Genomic DNA, 11,544 nt, shown 5'->3' with positions numbered 1-11,544 from the left:
ACCCAGCTTCACGCGGAAGTATTTCTCTTTTTTAAAGTTTATTTATTTATTTATTGAGAGCGAGGGCACACACCTGAGCGGAAGGGGCAGAGAGAGAATCCGAAGCAGGCTCTGTGCTGTCAGAGCCTGATTCGGGGCTCAAACTCACAGACCGTGAGATCACGACCTGAGCCGAGATCAAGAGTTGGATGCTCAACCGACCGAGCCACCCCAGCCGCCCCACTGTATTTCTCTTTTTTTTTATTTTTATTTTTTAAATTTATTTCTGAGAGAGACAGTGTGAGCAGGGGAAGGTCAGAGAGACAGGGAGACACAGAATCCGAAACAGGCTCCAGGCTCTGAACTGTCAGCACAGAGCCCAACGCAAGGCTCGAACCCATGAACCGTGAGATCATAACCTGAGCCGAAGTTGGACGCTTAACCAACTAAGCCACCCAGGCGCCTCCCCACTGTATTTCTTAAACCTTGACAGTACACCTCTTTCCTGACAAAAGAAAAGCAAGAAAAGGGTGTTCTTGTGTCAGATATATAGTAAAGGCTTAATTTGCCTTTTTTCAGGAAGAAGCAGGAAAATAAATGAGTCAGATATTTTGAAGATAGTATATTGAATTTTTGTTACATCTTTCTTTCTCCTCAATGTAAAAGGTGTTTCCTTCCCAAATACTTAGGAGGCCTGCTTCCTGCCGTGCCCCATGCCAGGCGTCCACTGGCTCCTGGGGTCCAGGCGTCTGGAGCCCTGAGCTGGCACTGCTGGGAGTGTGAGAAAGGCACCTAAATTCTAGATCCTAGGCTTCATCGTCTGCAGGGTAATCATAATGATGACGAGCTTAACCATACTGTTACGAAAATCAAATAGGACTATCTTCAACCTAGGAAAGTATTTCATAATGATAAAAACATTCAAAAATTTAAACGGTGTGTTTGCCTTAATTGAAGGAAAGGAAGGATGCTCTGCAGAGAGAAGGGTCTCCTGCCACAGAGACTCAGGGTCTGGACAACCAAGACAAGCACCGGACTCTGGCATCTGGGGGTTGCGTTTACTGTTGCTGAAGCCCCAAAACATAGTGGCTTGAGCCACGGGTATTTCTTCTCCTTTCTTGCTCCTGTGGCTGCCACCTGGCTGCGCAGCTGTGCTCGGGGCTGCAGGTCATCTGCATGTGGCTCCAGGCTGTAGGGCAGGGTCAGTCCTGGCGAAGGGGCAGTGGCTACCTGACCAGGTTTTCGTCTTGGCAACCAGGAGAGTGGCTGGGGCCAGGCCAGGCACGCACACTGAGGCGTGGCACCAACATGCCACATCCGCCATCTTGGGGCTCCCGCACCCAGCATGGCCTCGTGCACCAAACAGAGGGAAATAACCCCCTCTCCCCAGGAGCTTAAGAGACCAGTCTCCTCTGAGAACGGTAGGGAGGAAATTGTTTCTTAGGTCTGATGACTTGAGTTAATCTGAGTGTTTTTATTACTATCTTTCTCATTTGTGACCTGCCTTGGATATTTTTGTTATTATTTTTGTCATTTTTTCCAACCATCAAGAACTATGTGTATTCCTGCCATTATTTGGTAGAAACTTACTGTTTGTGTTTATATTGATATTTGTGCCCTGTCTTAACATTTATTGTCTTATTCAATTCTTGTAACATTGCTCTGGGGAAGGCAAAATAACATTATACCCATTTTACAGATGACAGCATTAAATCTTCGCAATATCAGTTAACTGCCCTAAGGTCACCACAGCTAGCAAAATAGCAGAATTGGAACTAGCACCTATATATTGTATGAGCCTTCAGGAAAACACCTATGTCCAGCAAACACAGGGTGATATTAAAAAGTGCCAAGAGCTAGTACCATAATACTTTAATCAATCAATCAATCAAAATGCAAAATGACTCCTTTTTATTCCTAGCCAAACAAAACTATATGTTATAAAACTGCCAATCATGTGATATAATTTGTAGTATAACTTGTCAAATATTTTTGGTAATTTCCAATCACTTTTTGATTTTTAGGAAATATTCACATGACCTCCCTGAATGACTTGGTGGCTGTTAGCTAAGTGATGCCATGGTGTGACACAGGGAAAATGCCCCAAATTCTCCCAATGACTTTGGTGGACATTGGATGACATGTATGGAGGACCCCTCACATGAATAAAACTACTGATGGTATTCATTAGTTCTAGAAAAACAGCAGTAGTCCCATTTAAAGGACTTCTAGACTTCTGTAACACTGCCTAGGATTTTATTCAATATCTTTGTTATTAACCAAGCCATGAAAACACTTTATTAGAATGCCATTATTTAGTAGGTTGGCTCCAACTTATTAATTTTTATGCATTTTAAAGCCATGGAGCCCCATACATGTCGTTGGGCAAAATTTCATAATTCAATAACTTGAAGTAATGTAAAACATTGTTATTTTTTGTTTTGTCATCAAACCACAGTGCATTTTAATGTAATTGATTAGACGTAATCAATGGGGAAAAATCAATTCTACTGGTTGAGTGTCTGACTTTGGCTCAGGTCATGATCTCATGGTTCGTGAGTTTGAGCCCCGTTTTGGGCTCTGCACTGATAGTGAAGAGTCTGCTTTGGATCCTCTGTCTCCCTCTCTCTCTGTCCCTCCCCTGCTTCTGTGCTCTCTCTCTCTCTCTCTCTCTCTTTCTCTCTCTCTCAAAAATAAAAACAAACATTAAAAAATCATTAAAATTAAAAAATTTTCCTGGAATTGAAGTTTCTTTGTGTTTATCTCCAAATGGTATTTCTTGTTCCTCCATTTTAACTGTGTTCTCTCTTTCAGAGTCAGTTTATTCTATTTATTTATTTATTTATTTATTTATCTCTATTTATTTTTAAACATCTTTTTTTAATGTTTTATTTTAATTTTGAGAGAGAAAGAGACAGAGTGTGAACAGAAGAGGGGCAGAGAGAGAAAGGGAGGTACAGAATCCAAAGCAGGCTCTAGGCTCTGAGCTGTCAGCACAGAGCCTGACATGGGGCTTGAACTCATAGACTGTGAGACCATGACCTCAGCTGAAGTTGGTCGCTTAACTGACTGAACCACTCAGGCACCTATTTATTTTATTTTTAATTGAAAAGATTTTTTAATATTTTTAAAATGTTGTTTAAGTGTTTATATTGGACTGAGCCACACAGGCACCCCAAGATCAGTTTATTTTAAATATCTGATCACTTCTAGAATTTATGGAATTAATCTGTCATTTTAAGTAACTGAAAATGTTCTTTCTGATAAAACTAAAGGAAGTATTGGCACTTCTCCCAGATTATAATTTCTAATTTCCAAATTTCTAAAAAAAAAAAAAGTTTTTCTTTTCCAAAATTTTAAGGACCTCCATTCCACAGATTTTTACTACAGTGAATACACACAGCATGATGCGATTTTCACACTGCTTTTCCAGCTCCAGTCCCACAGCTTGCCCATCAAGGCCCGATCAGTTTTCTTACTTCGGTTCTCAGCTTGCCAGGCATATTAGACATTTTGGAAGAAGCAAGACCATTAATCAAAATTGTTGTATCTCCATTCTCTGAAAACCAAATCAAGAAAACAGTTCATTGGAAGACCATAATCTATATCAATGTATTCTTAAAGTTTTATAACATACGTTCTGTCTGCAAACACTTGATTTTTATACACTTTATTATGGAAAGTATTAAACACAAAGAAAAGTAGAGAAAATAGCACAACGAACCCCTGTGGACCCATTACCCAGCTTCAGCAATGGTCGATCCGGGAGAACTCTTGGGTCAGCTATATTCTCATTTACTTCTTGCCGCACTCCAATGTATCTTGAAGCATACCCCAGATATCATTTACTTCGTCTATAAACATTATAGTTTGTAGCTCTAAAAGGTAGTGAGTTCTTTTGGAAACATAACAATTATCATACCTAAAAATTAATTTTTAAATATGTTTTTTATATTAACCATACAAAACAAATGACCCTAAGACTTTTGATGTCTATTTTTAAGTTTGTTTGTTTGTTTGTTTGTTTTGAGCAGAAGAGGTGCAGAGAGAGAGGGAGAGAGAAAGAATCCCAAGCAGGCTCTATGCTATCAGCACAGAGCTCTATATGGGGGTTGAAATCACAAATGGTGAGATCATGACCTGAGCCGAGATCAAGAGGTACAGGCTTAGGGACGCCTGGGTGGTGCAGACAGTTAAAGCCTCTGACTTCAGCTCAGGTCATGATCTCACAGTCTGTGAGTTCCAGCCCTGCGTCAGGCTCTGCGCTGGCAGCATGGAGCCTGCTTGGGATTCTCTCTCTCTCTCAAAATAAATAAATAGACTTAAAAACAAAAAAGAGTTGGAGGCTTAACTGACAGAGCCACTCAGGCACCCCTGTTGTCTTTTTTTTCTTTAAGTCTATTTATTTATTTTGAGAGAGAGAGAATCCCAAGCAGGCTCCATGCTGCCAGTGCAGAGCCCGACGGTGAGGGGAGGTAGGAGGAGGGAGTGTGAACTCTGAGATCATGATCTGAGCCAAAGTCAAGAGTCCAATGCTCAACCCGCTGAGCCACCAGTTGCCCCTTGGGCACTTTTTATGTGGAGATGCTGTTTTAGGTACTGGCAGACGGTGGGGCAGCATTGTATGAAGGCAAGCTTTGTAGTGATCTGAGCAAACACAGAGTCCTCATACAGCAAGTCAGAGGTCCATTCCAAGCCCCAGTTTAATTTTTTTTTATTTTTTAAAATGTTTTTATTTATTTCTGAGAGAGAGAGAGAGAGAGAGACAGCGTGAGCAGGGGAGGGTCAGAGAGAGAGGGAGACACAGAATCTGAAGCAGGCTCCAGGCTCTTAGCTTTCAGCACAGAGCCTGACGCAGGGCGCGAACCCATGCACCGTGAGATCATGACCTGAGCAGAAGCCAGACGCTTAATGGACTGAGCCACCCAGGCGCCCCACCCCCCAGTTTAATTTCATCTACATGAAATTAATGCTGTTGAATTGAATTTAGCATTCCCCCCGCCCAGTTTTGTTTGTATTTGTTATGTAAATTTGAAAAAGAAAATTTGTACAGAAGAAATCAGAATAAAGGATTCATATCTGATTTTGTGTTTGTACATATATAAATAATGTTATAATGAAAAGAATAGACCTTTGGGCTTTCCCTCCTCTCCTCCTTCTCACATAAACTCTTCGGCAGTTTCAGGTTGTTTTCCTAACAACACAGGTGCACACGTGCACACCGCATGCGCACACGTACATGTTATGCACATGTGCACACAGCACTCGTGCGCGCGCGCGCACACACACACGCACAAACATGTACACAGCATGCATAATCACACACACTCCAGAGACCGCGCTGAAGTTTCCAGGGCCCCAGGACCAGGGAGCCTGGCAGGGGAACCTCTCGCTGTCCCTGAGGTTTAGAAGTTAGTCGCCCTGGGAGGATTTCAGAGATATCCTTCCTGCACTGGCAGCTGAGACACCTCTCCCTCCCCCGCCCGCCCCAAGAAGCTCCTCTGGCTGTTTTCAGACGCCCTGACCTCCAGGACGCCCTCTCCTCTCCCACCCTTTGCCCAGACTCGCCCGCCCCCCAGCAGTGCACTCTGAGCCGGGACCACCAAGTCAGCAACCCCATCTTGCCTTCATTCTGCCCCTTTCGAAAGCCTGTACTGTTAGCTGCTCATCACAGCTACTCTGGCAGAGAAGTGGAAGTTGATGGAAGGAGCCTGCGCTGCCAGGAGCGCTCCCGTCTGGCTGGGGGTTGGTGCTGGGGCGCCTGAGAGCTGGTCCAGGGCTCGGGTGCAGACTGGGAGGGACTGCGGGACCCCGGGGAGATCAAAGGCACTGCCTCAGGAAGTAGGTAGGTTTTATTCTTTATAACTCAAGAGGACAGAAGTAGAACCTGTGCGGGGCGGAAGTTTTAGGGACCCACATATCTGGCTAAAAAAAGAAAACAAAAAACTAACAAAACCCTTCACAAATAGGATGAGCTAAGCCCTCAAAGTGTTCATACCAAGGGTGAGGACAGAGCACAGGAGACCTGAGTGGGGTGGGAGGGTCTCTGCACACATGCATGACGTCATGATGTTTGTGACTCATGTTGAGGCCACTGCTTGGCCCTCCAGAGCCATCATCCTAACCTAAGTGCTCTCTTCTGGGCACGATACATCCCTGGAGGAGAGAGGCGATCTCTTCTGAAGCAAATACCATATGGAGTGGCAATTCACCCTGGTGACTTAGGTACAGGTAGGAGTGGAAGCAACATCCTTTGAGGTTTTATGTTGTCCGTTTGGGGCCTAACTACACGGATGACGCAGCTGTTGGCAGGCTTGAATGCCATCCCATGTCAATTGTCCCCTCTCTGAGTTCCGGTGGATCATGTCCAAGTGGACAAGAAGAATGTGGGGCACAGCATTTGTGACCAGGGTGGTGATTTCAAGGGTAGTTTTTCTGCGTGTACAACCCCCCCCACCCCCGCCACGCCCCAGCCTTCCAGGGAGGGGGTGCCGGGTTTGTAGTCTGGTCTTTGCTCTGCTAAGGAAGTACTAGGAGCAGAGGCTGGGTTCACTTAGAAAAGATGGAGTGCTTTTAGGAAGGGTCAGATCCTGGATCCTGGATCCAAGATCCTGGAGTCAGAAGAACTGGGGTGTGGAGACGTGCGTGGACCTGTACGCCCCCTCCTGGTGGAGCCTGGAAGCTAGCACACCTTGCGGTTGTCCACGCAGACCAGGAGCCTCGACAGAATTGTTGTATGGGTGGGGCGGGGTGGGGGTTTCTCATGTCCTGGCCAAGCCAGGGAGGACCTGGTTCTGAGCAGAGGAGGCGTGAAGACTCTGTGGAGGGGGTGCGGGGAAGATTCAGTATGACCTTCACAGGCTGAGCTCCAAAGACTGTAGCCAGTGGGCATTTTGGGGAGAGACCTGGGTGGGACACAATCCAGGATGGTGGCTTGACATATTGGCTCCTAGAGCGCCTGGCACTCCTTGGGTGTGAGGTGGGGGGACCACTCAGTGGAACAGAGGCTTGATGTAAAAAGTAGTGAATTGACAATCAGATATAAAAATCCACACTTCTGGGGCACCTGCGTGGCTCAGTCAGTTAAGTGTCCAACTTTTTGATTTTGGCTCAGGTCATGATGTCATGGTTCATGGGTTTGAGTCTCACGTCAGGCTTTGTGCTGACAGTGGGGGGCCTGCTTGGGATTCTCTTTCTCTCCCTCTCTCTTTGGCCCTCCCCTGCTCTCTCTCTCTCAAAAATAAACAGAAAGAAAGGAAGGAAGGGAGGGAGAGAGAGAGAGAGAGAGAGAGAGAACGAAGTGAAAAAGAAAGAATCCACACTTATTTGAAATTTGTGTCTGGTTTATCTCCCCAGTCTGCAACCCCCACAACGCCGAGGGGAAAAAGGTTCACTTCTTGTCCACTCCATCTGTGGCCTGGGATTTAAACCTGCTTAAAGAGTTTGGGGCCCGTTGTGCAGCTGGGCACATTTCGACCTGACCGGTCTCCAAGGCCGGGGAGGGAGCCCCCTTGGAGATGTGCTTTTCTCGGGGTGTGACAAACATAAGGACCCCCAGAATGAGCCAGTGTTTGAGATTGTTCATGTGAGGGTGGACCCAGCTCCCTCGTAGGAACTGAGATAGTTGTAGCGAGGAGCTGGAGTCCTCGCAGAGAAAGGAGAGGGATTCCCCCCACCCTTGTGCCCTGTTTTATTCATATATGATTTATTCATCACAGAGGAGTTGGGAGCCTGAGGCAGGAGACCCCGCTGAGCGGGAATAGCCTCCCTCAGACTCGGGGGCAGGTCACTGTCCGTGGGCCACCAGCACAACGGGCATGGCTTCCTGGAGAAAGGCCACATTCTCCCAGGTCTGGGCTCTGAAGGAAAGCAACCTCATGTCCCCAGGTGGGGCAGGCGCAGGGCCAGGCTGTGGCTCTGTCTGTGAGGGCGGCAGCTCTGGGGAGTAGCTGTGCACACCTTCGCTGCATAGGAAGGAACGCCTATAGGTGCCACGCTGTGTGAGGAGAAAGAGAACGTTCCTTGGAGGAAGTGGATTCCAGTTTTAAGATCCTTGTCTGACAAAGCCCACAGAGGGTCACTGACTTGGGGTCCCGGGGCCAGCAGGCGACAGATACTTTCTCCAGGGCTAGGCAGAAGAGGAGAAACTTGGTGAACTGGAAAGTGCCAGGCTGAACAAAGGCATTCTGTTAACATTTTTAAATTTTTTTTTTTTTTTATTTCTAAGAGCGAGAGACAGTATGAGCAGGGGAGGGTCAGAGAGAGAGGGAGACACAGAATCTAAACAGGCTCCAGCCTCTGAGCTAGCTGTCAGCACAGAGCCCCACGCGGGGCTCAAACCCACGAACCGCGAGATGGTGACCTGAGCTGAAGTCGGACACCTAACCGACTGAGCCACCCAGGAGCCCCCTACATTTTTTAAACCTGTGCCAAGAAAGACCTGTATGGGACTATGGACTGACTTCCTGGCCCATCTTGTTTTACAAAAAATTTATTTTTATTTTTTAAATAATTGTTTAATGTTTATTTAGTTTTGAAGGAGAGAAGACAGAGTGGGGGAGGAGCAGATATAGAGGGAGACACAGAATCGAAGCAGGCTCCAGGCTCTGAGCTGTCAGCACAGAGCCGGATGCGGGGTTCAAACTCAAGAGCCGTGAGATCATGATCCAAGCTAAAGTCAGACACTCAACAGACTGAGCCACCCAGTGCCCCTGACCCACCTCGTTTTGATCCTAATTTTATAGACAAAGAATCTTGTGACAGGGAAGTTTGTTCACAGCAGGATGATTCTAAGCGGAGGCCATCTCTGGCCGTGAGGTAACGACTTTGGGAATATTTCACGCTAATGCTCAGTCCGTGCCAGGCCTGTCCTCTGTCCCCTGCTCACCTGGTTGCCCAGTGGAGATGCCAGCATGGGTGGGGACGTGGAGCCCTGTGTGACTGAGACAGGGGCCACATGAACAAACTTTGGGGCGCACACAGAAATGGGAGGTCATGAACTCTGAGCTCATAGGGATGACTTCCTGTTTTCTGAACTGTGCTTCTAGAAGTCAGTAAACTGAGGGCACATGGAAAGACCGTGAGCCCTTGAAAGGGACACAGGCCACTGGCACAGATTTAGCTCCCGACCTAGCTTTTGGTGACATCCCAAAGCCAGCAGCAGCTCCTCTGCCCAGCAGCCCGGCCACTCCTGCCGACCACGGGACCGCACCTTTCTCCCAGCTAGTGGACTGGGCGCGGGCCGTGGAGACACTGGGATCAGGGCGAGAAGGTGTCCGTTTGGAATGCATGTTGCCTAATTCACACCGGAGGCAAGAGGGAGCTGCACCTGTCGGGACCCTGCCCAGACACGAGGCAGGTTTTTACTCTGCTGGTTCGCGCCCATCAAAAGCCTCATCACCGCCCTCGGAAGCCTTTGATGTTTGCAGAATCGGCTTTTGCCTCCCTTCTCCACGGGCCTTGCGCATCGGAGCCCATCGGAGCCCAGAGGCCCTGGGAGCCTCCCCCGAGAGCTCTGGGAGGCCGCTCCACCCCGGGCCGTCCCCGTGAAGCGCCACACGGGGTAAGAAGAAGAGAACCCCCAAACTCGAAGTAGTCCTTCTGAAGGAATCCCCCTTCTCGCGATGGGATGGCTCTTCCACGCCTTCCTTTGGTTAATCCACTCCCTGCAAAACGGGCCAGGGCGTCCGCTGGTGAGGACCAGCGCCGGGCGAGGGCGCCAGCTGAGTCAACAGCATCAGGCACTTCAGTGAAAATTCCTTTTTTGGAAGCCAGGCAGTGGCTTTCCAGGACGGCGGGATCCTTGGGAAGTGACGCAAGCCCTCAGTCAGCGGGAGGCCCCGCGCTGCGCTCCTCCTCGGAAGGTGCTGGAAAGACGGGGCAGGCTGAGACGTGAGCCGTTTGTGGGGCCCTCGCCTTCCTCCCGGGCCGCTCTGCGCAGCCCCAGCCCCAGCCCCCCGCCGAGGGCAGGGCTTTGGGCAGAGACCTCCTTATATAGGAAACGTTCTGCCCAGGCCGCTTCTCTGCGGCCGCACAGGCACTGCATCTGAGGCTTAACTCTCTCTACAGCAGCGGCGGCCTGTTCTGGAAGGAGCCAGAAAGGGCAAGGGAAAGCGGGGGCTAAATGGCTCTGTTGTCACGATGCTAAAGGCACAGGCTGTGTTCTGACGAATGCTCTGTGGTTCCCTTACTCCTGCCTCACTCAGCGGGCAGCTCGGGACCGGTGAGTGCCCAGGACCGAGCAGACCTGACCCCCGGGACTGGGCAGGGGCTCTGGGCCAGGTGAAGGGAGGGAAGGCCGAGTCCCTCCCCCCGCGAAGGCCTGGGCCGTGGGCAGGAGCCGCAGGGAGGGTGTGGGGCCCTCTTGGTTGGGGTTTTTTCACTGTGCCTGAATTGTCAGCCGGGAGAGAGAGGCCTCCATGCTAACGTTTCCTAAGAGGAAAATCACAAATCTCGAGTAGGACTACATTGGTCGTCCGTAGTCTTAGGAGACAAATCATGTTCTCCCTTCTTCTAGTGACAGCTCCCCCGTTTTCTTTGGGGAGCCAGTGTCCTCACCCCGTCTGTGTGGGAAGGGACATCCTTCCCTGTCTGCAGGACTGGTTGTGTGTGGCCCTGTGTGTCACACCCTCACCCCAGGACACAGCCCCGGGACCTCCTGCTGTGGGGCTGGCGTCTCACTTTCATGTGTGGGGGTGGGCAGGCCTGGAGATGATGCCAACCCAGAGGAAAGCAGGAGGGAGAGACGGAAAGACAGGGGCGCCTGGGGGGCTCAGTTGGTTAAGCATCCAACTTCGGCTCAGGTCATAATCTTGCAGTTCGTGGGTTTCAGCCCCATGTTGGGCTCTGTGCTGACAGCTCAGAGCCTGGAACCTGCTTCAGATTCTGTGTCTCCCTCTCTCTCTGCCCCTCCCCCACTCATGCTCTCTTTCTCTCTCAAAAATTAAAATAAAAAAGGGGTGCCTGGGTGGCTTAGTCGGTTAAGCGTCCGACTGTCGCTTAGGTCATGATCTCGCGGTTCGTGGGTTCAAGCCCCGCGTCGGGCTCTGTGCTGACTGCCAGCTCAGAGCCTGGAGCCTGTTTCAGTCTGTGACTCCCTCTCTCTCTGACCCTCCCCTGCTCACGCTGTCTCTCTCTCTCTCTCCTAGAAATAAATAAAACATAAAAAAAAAAATTAAAAAAAAAAAGATGAAAAGACAGATCCCTGGCTACTTTCCTTGGAGGACTGCACCCCACAGCGCCTGCAGCTAGAGCCACTCAGCCTGGGTCAGCGTCCTGCCACTCACAGCCGTGGGTCCCAACTGACAACTTGGGTGACATTAGGAACTGAAGGCATGGTCCGCTAGTGCCATGCATCAGGTCCAGTGTTCAAGCAGTTTTGTGGGGGCTGTTTTGCTTTTTCTTTCTTTAAAAGGCTTATAAGCACTGGCTGAAGACCTCCAGACCTTCAGGTTCTTAAGCTTCTGGGCTCATTCAGGACCCACATTAGAACTCCCTCCCCTGCCCCCCGCAGTAACATTTGACAGCTTGTTAGCTTAGCGGCACTGAGTACCAACAGAGACTTAA

The sequence above is a fragment of the Hyaena hyaena genome, unplaced genomic scaffold (genome assembly GCF_003009895.1).
Source record: "Hyaena hyaena isolate Hyena2069 unplaced genomic scaffold, ASM300989v1 scaffold_673, whole genome shotgun sequence".
Taxonomy (NCBI): Eukaryota; Metazoa; Chordata; class Mammalia; order Carnivora; family Hyaenidae; genus Hyaena; species Hyaena hyaena.
The sequence above is the reverse complement of the archived record's forward strand: the minus strand, read 5'-3'. Positions refer to the sequence as shown.